Source organism: Carica papaya, chromosome 8, assembly GCF_054855325.1.
Source record: "Carica papaya isolate Zhongbai chromosome 8, ASM5485532v1, whole genome shotgun sequence".
NCBI lineage: Eukaryota > Viridiplantae > Streptophyta > Magnoliopsida > Brassicales > Caricaceae > Carica > Carica papaya.
The window spans coordinates 16,003,549-16,028,201 of NC_142316.1; the positions used below are offsets into that span (position 1 = coordinate 16,003,549).

The window sequence follows — 24,653 nt, forward strand, 5'->3', positions numbered from 1 at the left end:
GAATGAAATAGGTCTGATCATGCCAGAACAAATTCACCGAATCCCATCAGAACTCCGCAGTTAAGTGTGCTTGGGCAAGAGTAGTATTAGGATGTGTGATCTCTTAGGAAGTACTCGTGTTGCACCCATTTTTTTGCAGATGGGTCGTTCGATGTTACGCGCAACTGGAACTATGGTCCGTTGGTTTATTCGTAAATGTGAGTAACGATGCCGAGATATTTTACTTGATATTAGAACGAGAATGAGAGGTGCAGTGTGCAAGCACAAGGAAACAAATGACGGGTGGGGGGAGGGAATAAGAAGGAGTGTATGTATTTAAAGCGCGAAAGAAACATATGCGATCATACCAGCACTAATGCACCGGATCCCATCAGAACTCTGCATTTAAGTTTACTTGGGCGAGAGTAGTACTAGGATGGGTGACCTTCTCGGAAGTACTCGTGTTGCATCCATTTTTTTGCAGATGGGTCGATCAACGTTACACACGATTGTAACTATGGTCCACTGGTTTATTCGCAAATTTGAGTCACGGCACCGAGCCATTTTACTTGATATTAGAAGGAGAATGAAAGGTGCAGTATGCACGCACAAGGAAACAAATGACTGGAGAGGGGAGGGAAGGAGAAGGACTGTTTGTATTTGCAGTGCAGAATGAAACATGTGCCATTATACCATCACTAATTCACCGGATCCCATTAGAACTCCGCAGTTAAATGTGCTTCGGCGAGTGTAGTACTAAGAGTGGTGACCTCCTGGGAAGTCCTCGTGTTGCACCTATTTTTTTCAGATAGGGCATTCGACATTACGCACAACTGGAATTAGGTTTCGCTGGTTTATTCGTAAATGTGAGTTAAGGCGCCATGGTATTTTACTTGATATTTGAATGAGAAGCAGATGCACAGTGTGCACGCACAAGGAAACAAATGACGGGAGGGGGGAGGGAAGGAGAAAGAATGTATGTATTTGCAGCGCGGAATGAAACAGGTGCGATCATACCAGCACTAATGCACCAGATCGCATCTGAACTCCATAGTTAAGTGTGCTTGGGCAGGAGTAGTCCTAGGATGGGTGACCTCTTGGGAAGTCCTCGTGTTGTATCTATTTTTTTTTCAAATGTGTTGTTCGACGTTATACGTGACTGAAACTATGGTCCATTAGTTTTTAAGCAAATTTGAGCCACGGTGCCAGGACATTTTACTTGATATTAGAACGAGAAGGAGAGGTGCAGTGTGCGCACATAAAGAAACAAATGACGGGAGGGGGAGGGAAGGAGAAGGAATGTATGTATTTGTTGCGCGAATTGAAACAGGTGCGATCAGACTAGCACTAATGTACTGGATCCTATCAGAACTCCGCAGTTAAGTGTGCTTAGGCGAGAGTAGCACTATTATGGGTGACCTCTTTAGAAGTACTCGTGTTGCACACTTTTTTTTTGTTGATGGGTCGTTTGAAGTTTCGAGGGACTGGAATCATGTTCCGCTGATTTTTTCGCAAATGTGACTCACAGTGCCAAGGCATTTTACTTGATATTAGAACGAGAAGGAGAGGTGCAGTGTGCACGCACAAGGAAACAAATGACGGGAGGGAGGAGGGAAGGAGAAGGAGTATATGTATTTGCAGCACATAATGAAATATGTGCGATCATACTGGAACTTATGCACTGGATCCCATCAGAACTCCGTTGTTAAGTGTGCTTGGGCGAGAGTAGTGCAGTATGTGAGTCACGGCGCCAGGGCATTTTACTTGATATTAGATCGAGAAGGAGAGGTGTAGTATGCACGCACAAGAAAACAAACGATGAGAGGGGGGAGGGAAGGAGAAGGAGTGGATGTATTTGCAGCGTGGAATGAAACAGGTGCGATCATACCAATACTAATGCATCGGATCCCACCAGAACTTCGCAATTATGTGTTCTTGAGCGAGAGTTGTACTAGGATGGGTGACCACCTGGGAAGTACTCGTGTTGCACCCATTTTTTTGCAAATGAGTCATTCGATGTTACGCGCGATTGGAACTATGGTCCGCTGGTTTTTTCACAAATGTGAGTCACCGCGGCGAGACATTTTACTTGATATTAGAACAAGAAGAAGATGTGCAGTGTGTACGCACAAGGAAAACAATGATAGAAAGGAGGAGGGAATGAGGAGTGTATGTATTTATAGTGCAGAATCAAACAGGTGCGATCATAGCAACACTAATGCACCGGATCCCATCAGAACTCTGCATTTATGTGTGCTTAGGCGAGAGTAGTACTAGGATGGGTGACATCCTGGGAAGTACTCGTGTTGCACCCATTTTTTTGCAGATGGGTCGTTCGACGTTACGCACGACTGGAGCTATGGTCTGCTAGTTTATTCACAAATGTGAGTCACGACGCCGGGGCATTTTACTTGATATTAGAACAAGAAGGAGAGGTGCATTATGCACGCACAAGGAAACAAATGACGAGAGGGAGGAGGGAAAGAGATGGAGTGTATGTATTTGCAGCACGGAATAAAACAGGTGCAATCATACCAGCACTAATACACCGGATCTCATCAGAACTCCGCATTTAAGCGTGCTTGGGCAAAAGTAGTACTAGGATGGGTGACCTCCTAGAAAGTTCTCTTGTTGCACCCGTCTTTTTGCAGACGGAGCTTCAAACGTTACGTGCGATCGGAGCCATAATTCGCCGGCATGAGTAGCGACGTTGAAACATTTTGCTTTATATTTTACGTGCACTTATTTGTAGTCCAACATGTGATAAGAGTCTCATTACGAGAGTCTTACATAGTAGAACAACAAAAAAAGAGGTGCAGCGGGCCTCCGTTCTTCTAGGCGTGAGTCGAAACGACATGGCATTTCACTCTATATTAGAACTAGAAGCAGAGATGCAGTATGCCCGCACAGTGAAATAAATGAAGGGTGGGGGGAGGGAAGGAGATGGCTATATGTATTTGCAGTGGGGAATGGGACAATTGCGATCATACAAACACTAATGCACAGGATCCCATAAGAACTCTGTAGTCAAGCATGTTTGGCCGAGATTATTTCTTGGATAGGTGACCTTCCGGAAAGTCCTCGTGTTGAAGTCGTCTTTTTGTAGATGAGGTGTTAAACATTAAGTGCGATTGGAGCCACAGTCTGCCGGTGTGAGTCGCGGGGCCTGAAAATTTTGCTTAATATTTTTTGTGCATTTATTTATAGTTCACCACGTGATAAGAGTGTCATTACCAGTATCTTACATAGTATAACTATGAAAAATGAGGTACGGCGGGCGATCCATTCATTTGGGCGTGAGTCGAGGTGCCTGGGTATTTCGCTTGATATTTGAACTAGAAAAAGAGGTGTGGTGTGTGCGCACAATGAAACAAATGACGGAAGGGGGGAGGGAAGGAAAAGGGGTATATGTACTTGGAGCATGGAATTGAAGGGGTGCGATTATACCTGCACTAATGCACTGGATCCCATCGAATTTCGTAGTTAAGTGTGTTTGGGCAGAAGTAGTACTAGGATGGGTGACCTCCTGGAAAGTTCTCATGTTCCACTCGTTTTTTTTTACTGATGGGACGTTAAACATTATGCGCGATCAAAGCCATTGTCCTTCGGAGTGAGTCATAGCGCCAAAACATTTTTCTTAATATTTTTTATGCATTCATTTATATTTTGTCACGTGATAAGAGTGTCATTACGAGCATTTTACATAGTAGAATAACGAAAAATGTGGTGCAGGGGGCAGTCCGTTAATCGGGGCATGAGTCGAGGCGCTGTAGCATTTTGCTCTATATTAGAACTATAAGCAGAGGTGCCGTGTTCGCGCATAGCGAAACAAATAACAGGGGAGGAGGGAGGGAGAAGGGGTATATGTATATGTAGCGCAAAATAGAAGAGGTGCGATCATACTAGCACTAATACACCAGATCCCATTGAACTCCCTAGTTGAGCGTGTTTTGGCGAGAGTAGTACTAGGATGGGTGATCTTTTAGGAATTCCTCGTGTTGTGCCCATCTTTTCATGGATAGGGTGTTAAATGTTATGCGCAATAGGAGTCATAGTCTGTCGGCATGAGTCGTGGCACCAGATTATTTTACTTAATATTTTTCGTGAATTCATTTATAGTCCACCACATGATAAGAGTGTTATTACGAGCATCTTACATAGTAGAACAATGAAAAATAAGGTACGACAGGTGGTCAGTTTATCTAGGCGTGAGTCGAGGTGCCCAAACATTTCGCTTGATATTAGAACTTGAAACAGAGGTGTAGTGTGCATGCACAGCAAAACAAATGACAAGAGGGGGGAGGGAAGGAGAAGGAGTATATGTATTTACAGCACGAAATAGAAGGGGTGCGATAACACCAACACTAATGCATCGGATCCTGTTGAACTCCGCAGTTAAGTGTGCTCTGGTGAAAGCAGTATTAGGATGGGTGATCTCCTGCGAAGTCCTCGTATTCCACCCATCTTTTTATGGATGGGGCGTTAAATGTTACGCGTGACCAGAGCGACAGTCCACCAGTGTGAGTCGTGGCATTTGGACATTTTGCTTAATATTTTTCATGCATTCATTTATAGTCCATCACGACATAAAAATGTCATTACAATTATCTTACATAGTAGAACAATGAAAATAGAGTTGTGGCGGGCGGTCTGTTTATCTGGGCATGAGTTAAGATGCCTTAGCATTTCGCTTGATATTAGAACTAGAAACAGAGGTGTGGTGTGCACGCACAACAAAATAAATGATGAGAGGGGAGAGGGAAGGAGAAGTGGTATATGTATTTGCTGCGCAGAATAGAAGGGGTGCGATCATACCAGCACTAATGCATCGGATCCCATCGAACTTCGTAGTTAATCGTGCTTAGGTGAGAGTAATACTAGGATGGGTGATCTCCTAGGAAGTTCTCATGTTGCACCCTTCTTTTTGTAAATGGGGCGTTAAATGTTACGCGGGATTAGAGCGAATGTCGCCGATTAATTCGCAAACATGAGTCAAGGCGCCGGAGCATTTTGCTTAATATTATTCGTACATTCAATTATAACCCACCACGTGATAAGATTATTATTACGAGCATCTTACATAGTAGAACAACAAAAAAGGAGGTGCGGCGGGTGTTCCATTCATATAGACATGAGTCGAGGCACTGGGGCATTTCGCTCGATATTATAACAAGAAGTAGAGGTGCGTTGCGCGCACAGCGAAACAAATGACTAGAAGGGAGAGGGAAGGAGAAGGGATATATGTCTTTGTGGCACAAATTAGAAGGGGCCCGATCTTGCCAGCACTAGCTCACAAGATCCATCAGAACTCTGCAGTTAAGCGTGCTGGGCGAGAGTAGTTCTACGATGGGTGACCTTTTAGGAAGCACTCGTGTTGCACCCATTTTTTTGCAGACGGGGCGTTAAATGTTATGTGGGACTGGAGCAACGGTCTGACTGTTCATTTACTAACGTGAGTCACGGTGCCAGGGCATTTTCCTTAATACTTTTCGTGCATTCAATTAAAGCCCATCAGATGATGAGTGTCTTTGCGAGCATCTTAAATAGTAGAACAACGAAACTGAGGTGCGGCGGGCGATCCGTTCATATGGGCATGAGTCGAGGTACCAGGGCATTTCGCTCGATATTAGAAGTAGAAGCATAGGTGAGTTGCGCCCACAGCGAAACAAATGACGGGAAATGAGAGGGAAGGAGAAGTGATATATGTCTTTGCGGCACAAATTAGAAGGGGTGCGATCATACCAGCACTAGTTCACAAGATCCCATCAGAACTCCGCAGTTAAGCGTGCTTGGGCGAGAGTAGTAGTAGGATGGGTGACCTCTTGAGAAATACTCGTGTTGCACCCTTCTTTTTGTAGACGGGGCATTAAATGTTACGCGGGACCAAAGCGATGGTTCGGCGGTTCATTCACAAACGTGAGTCACTGAGCCGGGACATTTTGCTTAATATTTTTCGTACATTCAATTAAAGCCCATCACGTGTTGAGAGTGTCATTGCGAGCATCTTACATAGTACAACAATGAAAAAGAAAGTGCGGCGGGTGTTTCATATAGACATGAGTCGAGGTGCGGGGGCATTTCGCTCGATATTAGAACTAGAAGCAGAAGTGAGTTGCTCCCACAGCGAAATATATGATGGGAACGGAGAGGGAAAGGGATGGGGTATATGTATTTGCGGCGCAAACTAAAACGATTGCGATCATACCAGCACTAGTTAACCGGATCCCATCAGAACTCCGCAGTCAAGCGTTCTTGGGCGAGAGTAGTACTAGGATGCGTGACCTTCTTGGAAGTGCTCATGTTGACCCTTCTTTCTACCGATGGGGCATTAAATGTTATGCGGGACCAGAGCGACGGTCCGCCGGGGTATTTTTTAAAATATTTTTTGCACATTCAATTAAAACCAATCACGTGATAAGAGTGTCATTGAGAGAACCTTACATAATATAACAACAAAAAACGAGGTGTGGTGGGCGATCCGTTCATATGGGCATGAGTTGATGCGTCGGGGCATTTCACTTAATATTAGAACTAGAAAAAGAGGTGAGGTGCGCGCACAGGGAATCAAATGACGGGAGGGGAGAGGGAAGGAGAAGGGGCATTTGTATTTGCAGCGCAAACAAGAAAGCGTGCGATCAAACCAACACTAGTTCACTGGATCCCATCAGAATTTTGCAGTTATTCGTGCTTGGTGAGAGTAGTACTAGGATGGGTTACCTCGTGGGAAGCTTTCGGCTCTCGTGTTGCATCCTTCTTTTTTCAGACTGGGCGTTAAACGTTAAGTGGGACCGGAGCGACGGTCCATCGGTTCATTCGCAAACGTGAGTAACGACACCGAGGCATTTTGTTTAATATTTTTCGCGCATTCAATTAAAGCCTATCACATGATAAGAGTGTCTGCGAGTATATTACATAGTAGACCAATAAAAAATGAGGTACTGCGCTATCCGTTTATATGGGCATAAGTGGATACGCCGGGGTATTCCGTTTGATATTAGAATTAGATGCAGAGGTGAGGTGCGCGCACAGCAAAACAAATGACGGGAGGGGAGAGGGAAGGAGAAGGGGTATATGTATTTACGACGCAAACTAGAACGGGTGCGATCATACCAGCATTAGTTCACCGGATCCCATCTGAACTCCGTAGTTAAGCGTGCTTGGGCGAGAGTAGTACTAGGATGCATGTTGCACCCTTCTTTTTGCATACGGAGCGTTAAACATTCAACTGGACCGATGCGATGCTCCGCCGGTTCATTTGCAAACGTGATTCACGGCACCGTAGTATTATTCTTAATATTTTTCTAGCATTCAATTAAAGCTCATAACGTGATGAGAGTGTCATTGCGAGCATCTTAAATAGTAGAACAACAAAAAACGAGAGGCGACGGGCGATCCGTTCATATGGGCATGAGTTATAATGGGTCGTTCGACGTTACGCACGATTGGAACTATGGTCCACTGGTTTATTTGCAAATATAAGTCACGGCGCCGGGGCATTTTACTTGATATTAAAACGAGAATGAGAGGTGCAGTGTGCACGCATAAGGAAACAAATGACGGGAGGCGGGAGGGAAGGAGAAGAAGTATATGTATTTGCAACGCAGAATGAAATAGGTGCTATTATACCATCACTTATTCACCGGATCCCATCCAAACTCCGCAGTTAAATGTGCTTGGGCGAGTGCAGTACTATGAGAGTTGACCTCCTCGGAAGTCCTCGTGTTGCACCTATTTTTTTCAGATGGGGCGTTCGATATTACGTCCGACTAGAACTATGGTTCGCTGGTTTATTCGCAAATATGAGTCACGGCGCCGATGCATTCTACTTGATATTAGAACGAGAAGGAGAGGTGCAGTGTGCACGCATAATGAAACAAATATGAGAGAGGGGAGGGAAGGAGAATGAGTGTATGTATTTGCAGTGCGGAATGAAACAGGTGCTATCGTACCAGCACTAATGCACCGGATCCTATCAGAACTCCACAGTTAAATGTGCTTGGGTGTGAGTAATACTAGGATGGGTGACCTCCTGGGAAGTCCTCGTGTATCACCCATTTTTTTGCAGATGGGTCGTTCGACCTTACGCGCGACAGGAACTATAGTCCGCTGGTTTATTCACAAATGTGAGTCACAGCGCCGGGGGCATTTTACTTAATATTGGAATGAGATGGAGAGGTGCAGTGTCAACGCACAAGGAAACAAATGACGAGAGGGGGAGGGAAGGAGAAGGAGTGTATGTATTTGCAGTACATAATAAAAAATGTGCAATATTCCATCACTAATTCACCATATCCCATTAGAACTCCGCAGATAAATGTGCTTGGACGAGTGTAGCACTAGGAGTGGTGACCTCCAGGGAAGTCCTCGTGTTGCACCCTTCTCTTTGCAGACGGGGCGTCAAACATTCAACTGGACCAGAGCGATGGTTCGCCGGTTCATTTACAAACGTGAGTCATGGCACCGGAGCATTTTTCTTAATATTTTTCCAACATTCAATTAAACCCCATCACGTGATGAGAGTGTCAATGCGAGCATCTTAAATAGTAGAACAACAAAAAACGAGAGGCGGTGGGCGATCCGTTTATATGGGCATGAGTCGAGATGGGTCGTTTGACGTTGCGCACGACTGGAAGTATGGTTTGCTGGTTTATTCGCAAATGTGAGTCACGGTGGTGGGGCATTTTCTTGATATTAAAACAAGAAAGAGAGGTACAGCGTGCACTCACAAGCAAATAAATGACGAGAGGGGGGAGGGAAGGAGAATGAGTGTATGTATTTGCAGTGCAGAATGAAACAGGTGCCATTATACCATAACAACTCCACAGTTAAATGTTCTTGGGCGAGTGTAGTACTAGAAGTGGTGACCTCTTGGGAAGTCCTTGTGTTGAACCTATTTTTCTCAGATGGGGCAATCGACGTTACGCACGGCAGGAACCATGGTCCGCTGGTTTATTCGCAAATGTGAGTTACGGTGCCGAGGCATTTTACTTGATATTAGAACGACAAGGAGAGGTGCAGTGTGCACGCACAAGGAAACAAATGACGGGAGGGGGGAGGGAAGGAGAAGGAGTGCATGTTTTTGCAGCGCATAATGAAACAAGTGCCATTATACCATCACTAAATCACTGGAGCCCATCCAAACTCCGCAGTTAAATGTGTTTGGGCGAGTGTAGTATTAGCAGTGGTGACCTCCTTGGATGTTCTCGTGTTGCACCTATTTTTTTCAGATGGGGCGTTCGACGTTACACGCGGCTGGAACTATGGTCCGTTAGTTTATTCACAAATGTGAGTCACGGCGCTGAATAAAACAGGTGCGATCGTACCAGCACTAATGCACCGGATCCAATCAGAACTCTGAAATTAAGTGTGCTTGGGTGAGAGTAGTACTAGGATGGGTGATCTCCTGCAAAGTTCTCGTTTTACACCCTTCTTTTTAAAGACGGGGCGTCAATCATTCAACTGGATTGGAGCGATTGTCCGCCGGTTAATTTGCAAACGTGATTCATGGCACCTGAGTATTTTTCTTAATATTTTTTCAGCATTCAATTAAAGCCCATCACGTGATGAAAGTGTCATTGCGAGCCACTTAACTAGTAGAACAACAAAAGACAAGAGGCAGCGGGCAATCCGTTCATATGGGCATGAGTCGAGATGGGTTGTTCGACGTTACAAGCGACGGGAACTATGGTCCGTTGGTTTATTCACAAATGTGAGTCACGACACCCGAGCATTTAACTTGATATTAGAACGAGAAATAGAGGTGCAGTGTGCACGCACAAGAAAACAAATGACGGGAGTGGGGAGGGAAGGAGAAGGAGTGTATATATTTGCAGCGCAACCTGAAACAGGTGCGATCATACCAGCACTAATGCACCGGATCTCATCAAAACTCAGCAGTTAAGTGTGCATAGGCGAGAGTAGTACTAGGATGGGTGACCTTCTAAGAAGTCCTCGTGTTGCACCCATTTTTTTGCATATGGGTCCTTCGACGTTACGTGCGATTGGAACTATTGTCTACTGGTTTATTCATAAATGTGAGTCACGTCATCGGGGCATTTTACTTGATATTAGAACGAGAATGAGAAGTGCAGTGTGCACGCACAAGCAAACAAATGACGGGAGGGGGAGGGAAGGAGAAGGAGTGTATGTATTTGCAGTGCGTAATGAAACTGGTGCGATCATACCAGCACTAATTCACCGAATCCCAACAGAACTACGCAGTTAAGTGTTTTTAGGCGAGAGTAGTACTAGGATGGGTGACCTCCTGGGAAGTCTTCGTGTCGCACCCATTTTTTGCAGATGGGTCGTTCGACGTTACACGCGATTAGAACTACGGTCGACTGGTTTATTTGCAAATATGAGTCACGGCGCCGAGGCATTTTACTTGATATTAGAACAAGAATGAGAGGTGCAGTGTGAACGCATAAGGAAACAAATGACGGGAGGGGGGAGGGAAGGAGAACCAGTATATGTATTTGCAGCGAGGAATGAAACAGGCACGATCATACCAGCACTAATGCACCAGATCCAATTAGAACTCTGCAGTTAAGTATGCTTCGGCGATAGTAGTACTTGGATGGGTGACCTCCTAGGAAGTACTCATGTTGCACCAATTTTTTTGCAGATGGGTTGTTCGACGTTACACGCAACTGGAACAATTGTCTGCTGGTTTATTCACGTATGTGAGTCACGGCATCGAGGCATTTTACTTGATATTAGAACGAGAAGGAGAGGAGGAGTGTGCACGCACAAAGAAAAAAATGATGGGATGGGGGAGGAGAGGAGAAAGAGTGTATGTATTTGTAGCGCAGAATGAAACAGGTGCGATCATGCCAGCACGAATGCACCGAATCCCATCAGAACTCTACAGTTAAGTGTGCTTGGGCGAGAGTAGTACTAGGATGGGTGGCCTCCTGGGAAGTCCTCGTTTTGCACCAATTTTTTTGCAGATGGGATGTTCGATGTTACGCGCGACTAGAACTATGGTCTGCTGGTTTATTCACAAAAGTGAGTCATGGCGTAAGGGCATTTCACTTAATATTAGAACGAGAAGGAGAGGTTAGTGTGCACACATAAGGAAACAAATGATGGGATGGGGGAGGGAAGGAAAAGGAGTGTATGCATTTACAGTTCAAAATGAAACAGATGCCATTATACTATCACTAATTCACCGGATCTCATCAGAACTCCGCAGTTTAGGGTGCTTGGCCAAGAGTAATACTAGGATGGGTGACCTCCTGAGAAGTCCTCTTGTTGCACCTATTTTTTTCAGATGGGTCGTTCGACGTTACGCACGACTGGAACTATGGCCCGCTTGTTTATTCATAAATGTGAGTCACGGCGCCGGGGCATTTTACTTGATATTAGAACGAGAAGGAGATGTACAGTGTGCGCGCATAAGGAATCAAATGACGGGAGGGGGGAGGGAAGGCGAATGAGTGTATGTATTTGCAGTGATGAATGAAACAGGTGCCATCATACCATGACTAATTCACCAGATCCAATCAGAACTCCGCAATTAAATGTGCTTGGGTGAGTGTAGTACTAGGAGTGGTGACCTCCTTAGAAGTCCTCGTGTTGCACCAATTTTTTTCAGGTGGGGAGTTCGACGTTATGCGCGACTGGTAATATGTTGCGCTAGTTTATTCGCAAATGTTAGACAAGGCGCCGGGGTATTTTACTTGATATTAGAAAGAGAAGTAGGGGTGTAGTGTGCACGCACAAAGAAACAAATGACGGGAGGGGGGAGGGAAGGAGAAGGAGTGTATGTATTTGCAGTGCATAATGAAACAGGTGCGATCATACCAGTAGTAATGCACCAGATTCCATTAGAACTCCGCATTTAAGTTTGCTTGGGCGAGAGTAGTACTAGGATGGGTGACCTCCTGGAAAGTACTCGTGTTACACTCATTTTTTTGTAGATGGGTCGTCCGACGTTACGCGCGACTGGAACTATGGTCTGCTTGTATTTTTCACAAATGTGGGTCAAGGCACCGGGGTATTTTACTTGATATTAGAAAAAGAAGTAGGGGTGTAGTGTGCACGCACAAGGAAACAAATGACGGGAGGGGGGAGGGAAGGAGAAGGAGTATATGTATTTACAGCACAGAATGAAACAAGTCCGATCATACCAGCACTAATTCATCGGATCCCATCAGAACTACGCAGTTAAGTGTGCGTGGCGAGAGTAGTATTAGGATGGGTTACCTCCAAGGAAGTACTCGTGTTGCACCTAGTTTTTTGCAGATGGGTTATTCGACGTAAAGCGCGACTGGAACTATGTTCCGCTGGTTTATTCGCAAATGTGAGTCACGGCACTGATGCATTTTACTTGATATTAGAACGAGAAGGAGAGGTGCAGTGTGTACGCACAAGGAAACAAATGACGGGAGGGGGGAGGGAAGGAGAATGAGTGTACGTATTTACAGCGCAGAATGAAACATGTGCGATCATATCAGCATTAATGCGCCGGATCCCATCAGAACTCCGCATTTAAGTTTTCTTGGGCGAGAGTACTACTAGGATGGGTGACCTCCTCGGAAGTACTCATGTTGCACCCATTTTTTTACAGATGAGTCGTTCGACGTTACTTGAAACTGGAACTATGGTCCGCTGGTTTATTCGCAAATGTGAGTCAAGGCATCGAGGCAGTTTACTTGATATTAGAATGAGAAGGAGATGTGTAGTGTGCACGCACAAGGAAAGAAATGACGGGAGGGGGGAGGGAAGGAAAAAAAGTGTATCTATTTGCAGCGCAGAATGAAACAAGTGTGATCATACCAGCACTAATGCACCGGATCCCATAAGAACTCCACAGTTAAGTGTGCTTGGGCGAGATTAGTACTAGGATCGGTGACCTCCTGGGAAGCTCTCGTGTTGCACTAATTTACCAGATCCCATCAGAACTCCGCAGTTAAATGGGCTTGGGCGAGTGTAGTACTAGGAGTGGTGACCTCTTAAGAAGTCCTCATGTTGCACCTATTTTTTTTCAGATGGGCGTTCGAAGTTACGCGCGACTGGAACTATGTTCCGCTGGTTTATTTATAAATGTGAGTTAAGGCACCGGGGTATTTTACTTGATATTAGAACGAGAAGCAGAGATGCAGTGTGCACGCACAAGAAAACAAATGATGAGAGGGGGGAGGAAAGGCGAAAGAGTGTATGTATTTGTAGCACAAAATGTATACCAGCACTAATGCACCGGATCCCATAAGAACTTCGCTGTTAAGTGTGCTTGGGTGAGAGTAGCACTAGGATTGGTGACCTCCTGGAAAGTCCTCGTGTTGCACCAAATTTTTTGCAGATTGGTCATTTGATGCTACGCACGACTGGGACTATGATCCACTAGTTTATTCGTAAATGAGAGTCACGGCGCCAGGATATTTTATTTGATATTAGAATGAGAAGGAGAGGTGCAGTATACACGCACAACGAAACAAATGATGGGAGGGGGAGGGAAGGAAAATGAGTGTATGTATTTGCAGCTCGGAATGAAACAGGTGCGATCATACCAGTACTAATACAACAGATCCCATCGGAACTAATTTAAGTATGCTTGGGCGAGAGTAGTATTAGAATGCGTGACCTTTTCGGAAGTACTCGTGTTGCACCTATTTTTTTCTAGATGGGTCACTCGATGTTAAGCGCGACTAGAACTATGGTCCGCTGGTTTATTCGCAAATGTGAGTCACAACGCCGATGCATTTTACTTGATATTAAAGGGAGAAGGAGAGGTGCAGTTTGCACGCACAAAGAAACAAATGACAAGATGGGGGAGGGAAGGAGAAGGAATGTATGTATTTACAGCGCATAATAAAATAGGTGTGATCATGCTAGGACTAATGCACCAGATTCCATCAGAGCTCCACAGTTAAGTGAGTTTAGGCGAGAGTAGTACTAGGATGGGTGACCTCCTGTGAAGTACTCGTGTTGCACCTATTTTTTTGCAGATAGGTCATTCGACGTTACGCACGACTAGAACTATGCTCTGATGGTTTATTCGTAAATTTGAGTCACGGCGCCGGGGCATTTTTCTTGATATTAAAACGAGAAGGAGAGGTGCAGTGTGCACGCATAAGGAAACAAATGACGGGAAGGGGGAGGGAAGGAGAAGGAATGTATGTATTTGCAGTGCGGAATGAAAGATGTGCGATCGTAGCAGCACTAATGCACCAGATCCCATTAGAACTCCGCAGTTAAGTATGTTTGGGCGAGAGTAATATGAGGATGGGTGACCTCCTGAGAAGTACTAGTGTTGCACCCATCTTTTGGCAGATGGGTCGTTAAACATTTCGCACGACTGGAACTATAGTCCGCTGATTTATTGGGAAATGTGAGTCATGGCACCGACGAATTTTACTTGATATTAGAACGAGAATGAGAGGTACATAATGCACACACAAGGAAACAAATGACGGGAGGGGGTAGGGGAGGAGAAGGAGTGTATGTATTTGCAATGTGGAATGAAATAGGTGCGATCATACCAGCACTAATGCACCGGATCCTATTAGAACTACGCATTAAGCTTGCTTGGGTAAGAGTAGTACTAGGATGGGTAACCTCCTCGGAAGTACTCGTGTTGCACCCATTTTTTTGCAGATGGATCGTTCAATGTTATGTGCGATTGGAACTATGGTCTGTTGATTTATTCACAAATATGAGTCACGGCACTGGGGCATTTTACTTGATATTAGAAGGAAAATGAGAGGTGTAGTGTGCACGCACAAGGAAACAAATGACGGGAAGGGGGAGGGAAGGAGAAGAAGAGTATGTTTTTGCAGCACAAAAAAAACAGGTGCGATCATATCAGCACTAATGCACCGAATCCTTTATGAACTCTGCAGTTAAGTTTGCTTGGACGAGAGTTGTACTTGGATGGGTGACCTTCTGGGAAGTACTCGTGTTGCACCTATTATTTTGCAGATGGGTCGTTCGACGTTACGTGCAACTTGAACTATGGTCCATAGATTTATTCGCAAATCTGAGTCACTGTGCCAGGGCATTTTACTTGATATTAGAACGAGAAGGGGAGGTGCAGTGTGCAGGCAGAAGGAAACAAATGACGGGAGGGGGAGGGAAGGAGAAGGAGTGTATGTATTTGCAGTGCAAAATGAAACAGGTGCGATCATACCAGCACTAATGCACCATATCCCATTAGAACTCCACAGTTAAGTATGCTTGGGCGAGAGTAGTACTAGGATAGGTGACCTCCTAGGAAGTCCTCGTGTTGCACCCGTCTTTTTCTTAATATTTTTCGTGCATCCATTTATAGTTCACCACGTGATAAGAATGTCATTACGAGTATCGTAAATAATAGAATAAGCAAAACAGAGGTGCGAGGAGCGTTCCGTTCATTTGGGCGTGAGTCGAGACAACGAGGCATTTTGTTTTATATTACAATAAAAAGTAGAGGTGCGGTGTCCACACAGAGCGAAACAAATGAAGGGAGGGGGGATGGAAAGAAGTCATCGTGTTGAATTGATTTTTTACAAACGGGGCATAAAACGATACATGTGATCGGAACCACAATCCGCTGGTGTGAGTCGCGTCGTCAGAAAATTTTGCTTACTATTTTTTCGTGCATTCTTTTATAGTCTACCACGTGATAAGAGTGTCATTACGAGCATCTTACATAGTAGAATAAAGAAAAATGAGGTACGGTGGGCAGTCCTTTCTTCTGGCATGAGTCGAGGTGTCGGGGCATTTCGCTTGATATTAGAACTATAAACAGAGGTGTAGTGTGCGCGCACAGCGAAAAAAATGATAGGTGGGGGGAGGGAAGGAGAAGGGGTATATGTATTTGCAGCGCGGAATGGAAGTGGTGCAATCATACTAGCATTAATACACCGGATCCCATCAAACTCCGTAATTAAGCGTGCTTGGGTGAGAGTAGTACTAGGATGGGTGACCTCTTGGGAAGTTCTCTTGTTGCACCTGTCTTTTTGCAGACGGGGCATCAAATGTTACGCGCGATCGGAGCCACAGTCCGCCGGCATGAATGGCGACGTTGAAACATTTTGCTTAATATTTTACGTGCATTTATTTGTAGTCCACCACGTGATAAGAGTCTCATTATGAGAGTCTTACATAGTAGAACAACAAAAAAAGAGGCGCAGCGGGCCTTCGTTCTTCTAGGCATGAGTCAAAGCGACATGGCATTTCGCTCTATATTAGAACTAGAAGTAGAGATGCGGTATGCCCGCACAACGAAATAAATTATGGGAGGGGGGAGGGAAGGAGAAGGGCTATATGTATTTACAGTGGGGAATGGGACAGTTGCGATCATAGAAACACTAATGCACAGGGTCCCATCAGAACTCAGTAGTCAAGCGTGCTGGGGCGAGATTAGTTCTAGGATGGGTGACCTCCTAGAAAGTCCTCGTGTTGAACCTGTCTTTTTGTAGATGGAGTGTTAAACGATCGGAGCCACAATCTGCCAATGTGAGTCGTGGGGCCTAAAAATTTTGCTTAATATTTTTCGTGCATTCATTTATAGTCCACCACGTGATAAGAGTGTCATTACGAGTATCTTACATAGTATAACAATGAAAAACGAGGTACGGCAGGCGATCCATTCATCTGGGCGCGAGTCAAGGTGCCTAGGTATTTCGCTTGATATTAGAACTAGAAAAAGAGGTGTGGTGTGTGCGCACAACGAAACAAATGATGGGGGGGGGGGGGGGAGGGAAGGAGAAGGGCTATATGTACTTGCAGCATAGAATGGAAGGGGTGTGATCATACCTGCACTAATGCACTGGATCCCACCGAATTTTGTAGTTAAGTGTGCTTGGGTGGAAGTAGTACTAGGATGGGTGACCTCCTGGATAGTTCATATGTTCCACTCGTTTTTTCGCTGACAGGACATTAAACATTATGGGTGATCAAAGCAATTGTCCCTCACAGTGAGTCACAATGCCAAGACATTTTTCTTAATATTTTTCGTGCATTCATTTATAGTTCGCCACGTGATAAGAGTTTCATTACGAGCATCTTACATAATAAAATAACGAAAAATGAGGTGCAAGGGGTAGTCCGTTCATCTGGGCGCGAGTCGAGGCGCCAGAGAATTTTGCTCTATATTAGAACTATAGGCAGAGGTACGGTGTTCGTGCATAGCAAAATTAATAACAGCGGGGAGGGAGGGAGAAGGGGTATATGTATTTGTAGCGCAAAATAGAAGAGGTGAGATCATACTAGCACTTATGCACCGGATCCCATCGAACTCCATAGTTGAGCGGGCTTTAGCAAGAGTAGTACTAGGAAGGGTGATCTTTTGGGAAGTCCTCGTGTTGTGCCCGTCTTTTTATGAATTGCGTGTCAAACGTTATGCGCAATAAGAGCCATAGTCTACCGGCATGAGTCGTGGCGCCAGAATATTTTTCTTAATATTTTTCGTGCATTCATTTATAGTCCACCACATGATAAGAGTGTAATTACGAGCATCTTACATAGTAGAACAATGAAAAACGAGGTACGACAGGTGGTCCGTTTATTTAGGCGTGAGTCGAGGTGCCCGGACATTTCGCTTGATATTAGAACTAGAAACAGAGGTGTAGTGTGCATGCACAGCGAAACAAATGACGGGAGAGGGAAGGGAAGGAGAAGGGGTATATGTATTTGCAGCACGAAATGGAAAGGGTGCGATCATACCAACACTAATGCATCGGATCCTGTCGAACTCCGCAGTTAAGCGTGCTCTGGTGAAAGTAGTATTAGGATGGGTGACCTCCTGCGAAGTCCTATTTTTCCACCCGTCTTTTTAGGGATGGGGCATTAAATGTTATGCGTGACCAGAGCGATAGTCCACCAGTGTTAGTCGCGGTATTAAGACATTTTGCTTAACATTTTTCATGCATTTATTTATAATCCATCACGAGATAAGAATGTCATTATGATTATCTTACATAGTAGAGCAATGAAAATAGAGTTGTGGCGGGCGGTCTGTTCATCTGGGCATGAGTCGAGATGCCTTGGCATTTCGCTTGATATTAGAACTAGAAACAAAGGTGCGGTGTGCGTGCAAAACAAAATAAATGATGAGAGTGGAGAGGGAAGGAGAAGTGGTATATGTATTTGCAGCGCGAAATGGAAGGTGTCCGATCATACCAGCACTAATGCATCGGATCCCATCGAACTTCGTAGTTAATCGTGATGGGTGATCTCCTAGGAAGTTTTTGTATTGCACCATTCTTTTTGCAGATGGGGTGTTAAACATTCAACTAGACCGGAGCGATGGTCTGCCGGTTCATTTACAAACGTGAGTCACGGCACCGGAGCATTTTTCTTAATATTTTTTCAGCATTCAATTAAAGCCCATCACGTGATGAGAGAGTCATTGCGAGCATCTTAAATAATAGAACAAAAAAAATGAGAGGTGGCCGGTGATCCGTTCATGTCGGCATGGGTCAAGATGTTAAGCGCGACTGGAACTATGGTCCGCTGGTTTATTCACAAATGTGAGTCACGACGCCGGGGCATTTTACTTGATATTAGAACGAGAAAGAGAGGTGCATTGTGTGCGCACAAGGAAACAAATGGCAGGAAGGGGGTAGGGAAGGAGAAGGAGTGTATGTATTTGCAACGCATAACGAAACGGGTGCGATCATATCATCACTAATTCATCGGATCCCATCAGAACTCCGCAGTTAAGTTTGCTTGGGCGAGAGCAGTACTAGGATGGGTGACCTCCTAGGAAGTCCTCGTTTTGCACCAATTCTTTTACAGATGGGTTCGTTCGACGTTACGCGCAACTAGAACTATTGTTCATTGGTTTATTCGTAAATGTGAGTAACGGCGCCATGGCATTTTACTTGATATTAGAACGAGAAGGAGAGGTGTAGAGTGCACGCACAAGGAAACAAATGACGGGAGGGGGGAGGGAAGGAGAAGGAGTGTATATATTTGTATTGCGGAATGAAACAGGTGCGATCATACCAGCATTAATGTCCCAGATCCCATCAGAACTCTGCAGTTAAGTTCGCTTAGGCGAGAGTAGTTCTAGGATGGGTGACCTCTTAGGAAGTCCTCGTGTTGCACCAATTCTTATGTAGATGGGTCGTTCGATGTTACGTGCGACTAGAACTATTGTCCGCTGGTTCATTCGTAAATGTCAGTCACAGTGTCGGGGAATTTTACTTGATATTAAACAAGAAGTAGAGGTGCAATTTGCAAGCATAAGGAAACAAATGACGGAAGGGGGTAGGGAAGGAGAAGGAGTGTATGTATTTGCGACGCGGAATGAAACAGGTGCGATCATGCAAGCAGTAATGCACCGGATCCCATCAGAACTCCGCAGTTAAGTGTGCTTGGGCGAGAGTAGTAGTAGGATAGGTGACCTCCTGGGAAGTCCTTGTGTTGCACCTATTTTTTTGCAGATGGGTCCTTCGACGGTACGCGTGACTGGAACTATGGTTCATTGGTTTATTCGCAAATGTGAGTCACAGTGCTGGGGCATTTTAGTTGATATTAGAAAGAGAAAGAGAGTTGCAGTGTGCATGTACAAGGAAACAAATGACGGGAGGGGGGAGGGAAGGAGAAGGAGTGTATGTATTTACAGCGCAGAATGGAAAAAGTGCGATCATACCAGCACAAATGCATTATTCCATCAAAACTATGTAGTTAAGTGTGCTTGGGCGAGAGTAGTACTAGGATGGGTGACCTCCTGGGAAGTCCTCGTATTTCACCTGTCTATTTATGGACGGGGTGTTAAATGTTACGCGTGACCAGAGTGACAGTCCACCAATGTGAGTCGAGGCATTTGGACATTTTGCTTAATATTTTTCATGCATTCATTTTTAGCCCATCACGACATAAGAATGTCATTACGATTATCTTACATAGTAGAACAATGAAAATGGAGTTGTGGCGGGCGGTCTGTTCATCTGGGCATGAGTCGAGATGGCTTGGCATTTCACTTGATATTAGAACTAGAAACAGAGGTGCGGTGTGCGCGCAAAACAAAATAAATGATGAGAGTGGAGAGGGAAGGAGAAGTGGTATATGTATTTGCAGCGCGAAATGGAAGGTGTCCGATCATACCAGCACTAATGCATCAGATCCCATCGAACTTCATAATTAATCGTGCTTGGTCGCGCGAGAGTAGTACTAGGATGGGTGATCGATCTCCTAGGAAGTTCTCATGTTGCACCCTTTTTTTTGCAGATGGGGCGTTAAATGTTATGCGAGACTAGAGCGACAATCGCCGATTAATTCGCAAACGTGAGTCATGGCGCCAGAGCATTTTGCTTAATATTATTCGTGCATTCAATTATAGCCCACCACATGATAAGATTATTATTACGAGCATCTTACATAGTAGAACAACAATAAAAGATGTGCAGCGGGTGTTCCGTTCATATAGACATGAGTCAAGGCACTGGGGCATTTCGCTCGATATTAGAACTATAAGTAGAGGTGCGTAGCGCACAACGAAATAAATGACGGGAAGGGAGAGAGAAGGAGAAGGGGTGCGATCATACCAGCAATAGTTCACGGGATCCATCAGAACTCTGCAGTTAAGCGTGTTTGGGCGAGAGTAGTTCTATAATGGGTGACCTCTTGGGAAGCACTCGTGTTGCACCCTTTTTTTTCCAGACTGGGCGTTAAATGTTATGCGGGACTGGAGCGACGGTCCACCTGTTCATTCGCAGACGTGAGTCACGGTGCCGGAGCCTTTTTCTTAATACTTTTTGTGCATTCATCTAAAGCCCATCACGTGATGAGAGTGTCATTGCGAGCATCTTGAATAGTAGAACAACAAAAAATGAGGTGCGGCGGGCGATGCGTTCATATGGGCATTAGTCTAGGTGCCAGGACATTTCGCTCGATATTAGAACTTGAAGCAGAGGTGAGTTGCGTGCACAGCGAAACAAATGACGAGAAGGGAGAGGGAAGGAGAAGTGGTATATGTCTTTGCGGTGCAAATTAGAAGGGGTGCGATCATACCAGCACTAGCTCACCAGATCCCATCAGAACTCCGCAGTCAAGCTTGCTTGGGCGAGAGTAGTAGTAGGATGGGTGACCTCTTGGGAAGTACTCGTGTTGCACCGTTCTTTTTGTAGACGAGGCATTAAATGTTATGCGGGACCAGAATGACGGTCCGGTGGTTCATTCACAAACGTGAGTCACGGCACCGGGACATTTTGTTTAATATTTTTTGTTCATTCAATCAAAGCCCATCACGTGTTGAGAGTGTCATTGTGAGCATCTTACATAGTAGAACAATGAAAAAGGAGGTGCGGCGGGTGTTTCATATAGACATGAGTCGAGGCGCTGGGGCATTTCGCTCAATATTAAAACTAGAAGCAGAGGTGAGTTGCGCGCACAGCGAAATAAATGATGGGAAATGAGAGGGAAGGGGAAGGGGTATATGTATTTGCGGCGCAAACCAAAACAATTGCGATCATACCAGCACTAGTTCACTGCATCCCATCAGAACTCCGTAGTTAAACATTATTTGGCGAGAGTAGTACTAGGATGCGTGACCTTCTGGGAAGTTCTCTTGTTGCACCCATCTTTCTACTGATGGGGTGTTAAATTTTACGCAGGACTGGAGCGAAGATCTGCCGGGGCATTTTTCTTAATATTTTTTGCACATTCAATTAAAACCAATCACGTGATAAAAGTGCCATTGCGAGCACATTACATAATATAACAACAAAAAACGAGGTGCGGTGGGTGATCCGTTCATATGTGCATGAGTTGAGGCGCCGAGGCATTTCGCTTAATATTAGAACTAGAAGAAGATGTGAGGTGCACGCACAGCGAATCAAATGACAGGAGGGGAGAGGGAAGAAGAATGGGCATATGTATTTGCAGCGCAAACAAGAAAGGGTGCGATCATACCAGCACTAGTTCACCGGATCCCATCAGAATCTACAGTTATGCGTGCTTGGGCGAGAGTAGTACTAGGATGGTTTACCTCATGGGAAGTTCTCGGCTCTCGTGTTGCATCCTTCTTTTTTCAGACTAAGCGTTAAATGTTATGCGGGACTGGAGCGACGGTCCACCGATTCATTCCCAAACGTGAGTCACGGCACTAGGGCATTTTATTTAATATTTTTCACTCAATCAATTATATCATATCACGTGATAAGAGTGTCTGCGAGCATATTACATAGCAGAACAACAAAAAATAAGGTGCGCCGCTATCCGTTCATATTGGCACAGGTTGAGGCGCCGGGGTATTTCGCTTGATATTAGAATTAGATGCAGAGGTGAGGTACGCGCACAGTGAAACAAATGATGGGAAGGGAGAGGGAAGGAGAAGGGGTATATGTACTTACGGCAAAAACTAGAACGGGTGCGATCATACCAACACTAGTTCACCGGATCCCATCTGAACTTCGTAGTTAAGCGTGCTTAGGCGAGAGTAGTACTAGGATGGGTGATGTCCTAGGAAGTTCTCGTGTTGTACCATTCTTTTTGCAGACGGGGTGTTAAACATCCAACGATGGTCTGCCGGTTCATTTGCAAACGTGAGTCACGGCACCGAAGCATTTTTCTTAATATTTTTTCAGCATTCAATTAACGCCCATCACGTGATGAGAGAGTCATTGCGAGCATCTTAAATAGTAGAACAACAAAAAATGAGAGGCGGCGGGCGATCCGTTCATATGGGCATGAGTCAAGATGGGTCGTTCGATATTACGCGCGACTGAAACTATGGTCCGCTGGTTTATTCACAAATGTGAGTCACGGCACTGGGGCATCTTACTTGATATTAGAACAAGAAGGAGAGGTGTAGTGTGCACGCACAAGGAAACAAATGGTGGGAAGGGGGAGGGAAGGAGAAGGAGTGTATGAATTTGCAACGCGTAATGAAACGGGTGCGATCATACCATCACTAATTCACCGGATCCCATTAGAACTCCGCAGTTAAGTGTGCTTGGGCAAGAGTAGTACTTGGATTGGTGACCTCTTGGGAAGTCCTCGTGTTGCACTCATTTTTTTGCAGATGGGTCGTTCGACGTTACGCACGACTAGAATTATGGTTCACTGATTTATTCATAAATATGAGTCACGGCGTCGCGGGCATTTTACTTAATATTAGAACGAGAAGTAGAGGTGCAGTGTGCACGCACAGGGAAACAAATGACGGGAGGGGGGAGGGCCGGAGAAGGAGTGTATGTATTTGCAGCGCGGAATGAAACAACTGCGATCATACCAGCACTACTGCAGCGGATCCCATCAAAACTCTGAATTTAAGTGTGCTTGGACGAGAGTAGTGCTAGGATGGGTGACCTCCTGAGAAATTCTCATGTTACACCCCTTTTTTTGCAGATGGGTCATTCGACGTTACGCGCGACTGAACTATAGTCTGCTGGTTTATTCGCAAATTTGAGTCACGGCACAGGAGAATTTTACTTAATATTAGAACGAGAAGCAGAGGTTCAGTGTGCACACACAAGGAAAAAAATGACGGGAGGGGGGAGAGATGAAGAAAGAGTGTATGTATTTGCAGTGCAGAATCAAACAGGTGCGACCATACCAACACTAACGCATCGGATCCCATCAAAACTTTGCAGTTAAGTGTGCTTGGGTGAGACTAGTACTAGACTTGGTGACCTCTTGGGAATTCCTCTTATTGCACCTATGTTTTTGCAGATGGGTCGTTTGAGGTTATGCGCGACTGGAACTATAGTCCACAGGTTTATTCGCAAATGTGAGTAAGGAAACAAATGACTGGAGGGGGGAGGGACGGAGAAGAAGTGTATTTATTTGCAGCGTTGAATGAAACAGGTGCGATCATACCAGCACTAATGCACTGGATCCCATAAGAAATTTGAAGCTAAGTGTGTTTGGGCGAGAGTAGTACTAGGACGGGTGACCTCCTGGGAAGTCCTTGTTTTGCACCCATTTTTTTACAGATGTGTTGTTCGATGTTACGCGCGACTAGAACTATAGTCTGCTGGTTTATTCACAAATGTGAGTCACGACACCGGAAGATTTTACTTGATATTAGAACGAGAAGCATAGGTACAGTATGCACGCACAAGGAAACAAATCACGGGATAGGAAATAGAAGAAGGAGTGTATGTATTTGCAGCGAGAAATCAAATAGGTGCGATCATACCAGCACTAATGCATCGGATCCCATCAAAACTCTGCAGTTAAGTGTGTTTGGGCGAGAGTAGTACTAGGATGGGTGGCCTCTTGGGAAGTCCTCGTGTTTCACCCATATTTTTTACAGATAGGTTGTTCGACGTTACACCCGATTGGAACTATGGTCCGCTGGTTTATTCGTAAATATGAGTCACGACGCCGGAGCATTTTACTTGATATTAGAACGAGATGGAGAGATGCAGTGTGCACACATAAGGAAACAAATGACGAAATGGGGGAGGGAAAGAGAAGGAGTGCATGCATTTGCATTGCAAAATCAATCAGGAGTGATCATAACAGCACTAATTAACTGGAACCCATCAGAACTCTGCAGTTAAGTGTGGTTGGGCGAGAGTAGAACTAGGATAGGTGACCTTCTGGGAAGTACTCGTGTTGAACTCATTTTTTTGCAAATGGATCGTTCTACGTTATGCGCGACTTGAACTATGGTCCGCTGGTTTATTCACAAATGTGAGTCACGGCACCGAGGCATTTTACTTGATATTAGATCGAGAAGGAGAGGTGTAGTGTGCACGCACAAGGAAATAAATGACGGGAGGGGGGACGAAAGG

General features: G+C 45.0%; 26 pseudogenes; all 26 read left to right on the top strand.

The window, feature by feature from the left end:
- Nucleotides 1-333: 333 nt before the first annotated feature.
- LOC148242900 (5S ribosomal RNA) lies at nt 334-452 on the top strand (annotated as a pseudogene).
- Nucleotides 453-982: 530 nt separating this feature from the next.
- LOC148242901 (5S ribosomal RNA) lies at nt 983-1,101 on the top strand (annotated as a pseudogene).
- Nucleotides 1,102-1,307: 206 nt separating this feature from the next.
- LOC148242902 (5S ribosomal RNA) lies at nt 1,308-1,426 on the top strand (annotated as a pseudogene).
- A 1,074-nt stretch (nt 1,427-2,500) lies between these two features.
- Nucleotides 2,501-2,619, top strand: LOC148242903 (5S ribosomal RNA; annotated as a pseudogene).
- A 2,161-nt stretch (nt 2,620-4,780) lies between these two features.
- Nucleotides 4,781-4,898, top strand: LOC148242904 (5S ribosomal RNA; annotated as a pseudogene).
- An 809-nt stretch (nt 4,899-5,707) lies between these two features.
- LOC148242905 (5S ribosomal RNA) lies at nt 5,708-5,826 on the top strand (annotated as a pseudogene).
- Nucleotides 5,827-7,914: 2,088 nt separating this feature from the next.
- LOC148242906 (5S ribosomal RNA) lies at nt 7,915-8,033 on the top strand (annotated as a pseudogene).
- A 1,792-nt stretch (nt 8,034-9,825) lies between these two features.
- On the top strand, nt 9,826-9,944 carry LOC148242907 (5S ribosomal RNA; annotated as a pseudogene).
- Nucleotides 9,945-10,149: 205 nt separating this feature from the next.
- LOC148242908 (5S ribosomal RNA) lies at nt 10,150-10,268 on the top strand (annotated as a pseudogene).
- Nucleotides 10,269-10,798: 530 nt separating this feature from the next.
- LOC148242909 (5S ribosomal RNA) lies at nt 10,799-10,917 on the top strand (annotated as a pseudogene).
- Nucleotides 10,918-11,770: 853 nt separating this feature from the next.
- Nucleotides 11,771-11,889, top strand: LOC148242910 (5S ribosomal RNA; annotated as a pseudogene).
- Nucleotides 11,890-12,745: 856 nt separating this feature from the next.
- Nucleotides 12,746-12,864, top strand: LOC148242911 (5S ribosomal RNA; annotated as a pseudogene).
- Nucleotides 12,865-13,798: 934 nt separating this feature from the next.
- LOC148242912 (5S ribosomal RNA) lies at nt 13,799-13,917 on the top strand (annotated as a pseudogene).
- An 854-nt stretch (nt 13,918-14,771) lies between these two features.
- On the top strand, nt 14,772-14,890 carry LOC148242913 (5S ribosomal RNA; annotated as a pseudogene).
- Nucleotides 14,891-15,095: 205 nt separating this feature from the next.
- Nucleotides 15,096-15,214, top strand: LOC148242914 (5S ribosomal RNA; annotated as a pseudogene).
- Nucleotides 15,215-15,797: 583 nt separating this feature from the next.
- LOC148242915 (5S ribosomal RNA) lies at nt 15,798-15,915 on the top strand (annotated as a pseudogene).
- A 2,657-nt stretch (nt 15,916-18,572) lies between these two features.
- Nucleotides 18,573-18,691, top strand: LOC148242916 (5S ribosomal RNA; annotated as a pseudogene).
- A 207-nt stretch (nt 18,692-18,898) lies between these two features.
- On the top strand, nt 18,899-19,017 carry LOC148242917 (5S ribosomal RNA; annotated as a pseudogene).
- A 205-nt stretch (nt 19,018-19,222) lies between these two features.
- LOC148242918 (5S ribosomal RNA) lies at nt 19,223-19,341 on the top strand (annotated as a pseudogene).
- Nucleotides 19,342-19,547: 206 nt separating this feature from the next.
- Nucleotides 19,548-19,664, top strand: LOC148242919 (5S ribosomal RNA; annotated as a pseudogene).
- A 778-nt stretch (nt 19,665-20,442) lies between these two features.
- On the top strand, nt 20,443-20,560 carry LOC148242920 (5S ribosomal RNA; annotated as a pseudogene).
- A 348-nt stretch (nt 20,561-20,908) lies between these two features.
- On the top strand, nt 20,909-21,027 carry LOC148242921 (5S ribosomal RNA; annotated as a pseudogene).
- A 1,250-nt stretch (nt 21,028-22,277) lies between these two features.
- Nucleotides 22,278-22,396, top strand: LOC148242922 (5S ribosomal RNA; annotated as a pseudogene).
- A 407-nt stretch (nt 22,397-22,803) lies between these two features.
- LOC148242923 (5S ribosomal RNA) lies at nt 22,804-22,922 on the top strand (annotated as a pseudogene).
- A 794-nt stretch (nt 22,923-23,716) lies between these two features.
- Nucleotides 23,717-23,835, top strand: LOC148242924 (5S ribosomal RNA; annotated as a pseudogene).
- Nucleotides 23,836-24,038: 203 nt separating this feature from the next.
- LOC148242925 (5S ribosomal RNA) lies at nt 24,039-24,157 on the top strand (annotated as a pseudogene).
- Nucleotides 24,158-24,653: the final 496 nt, after the last annotated feature.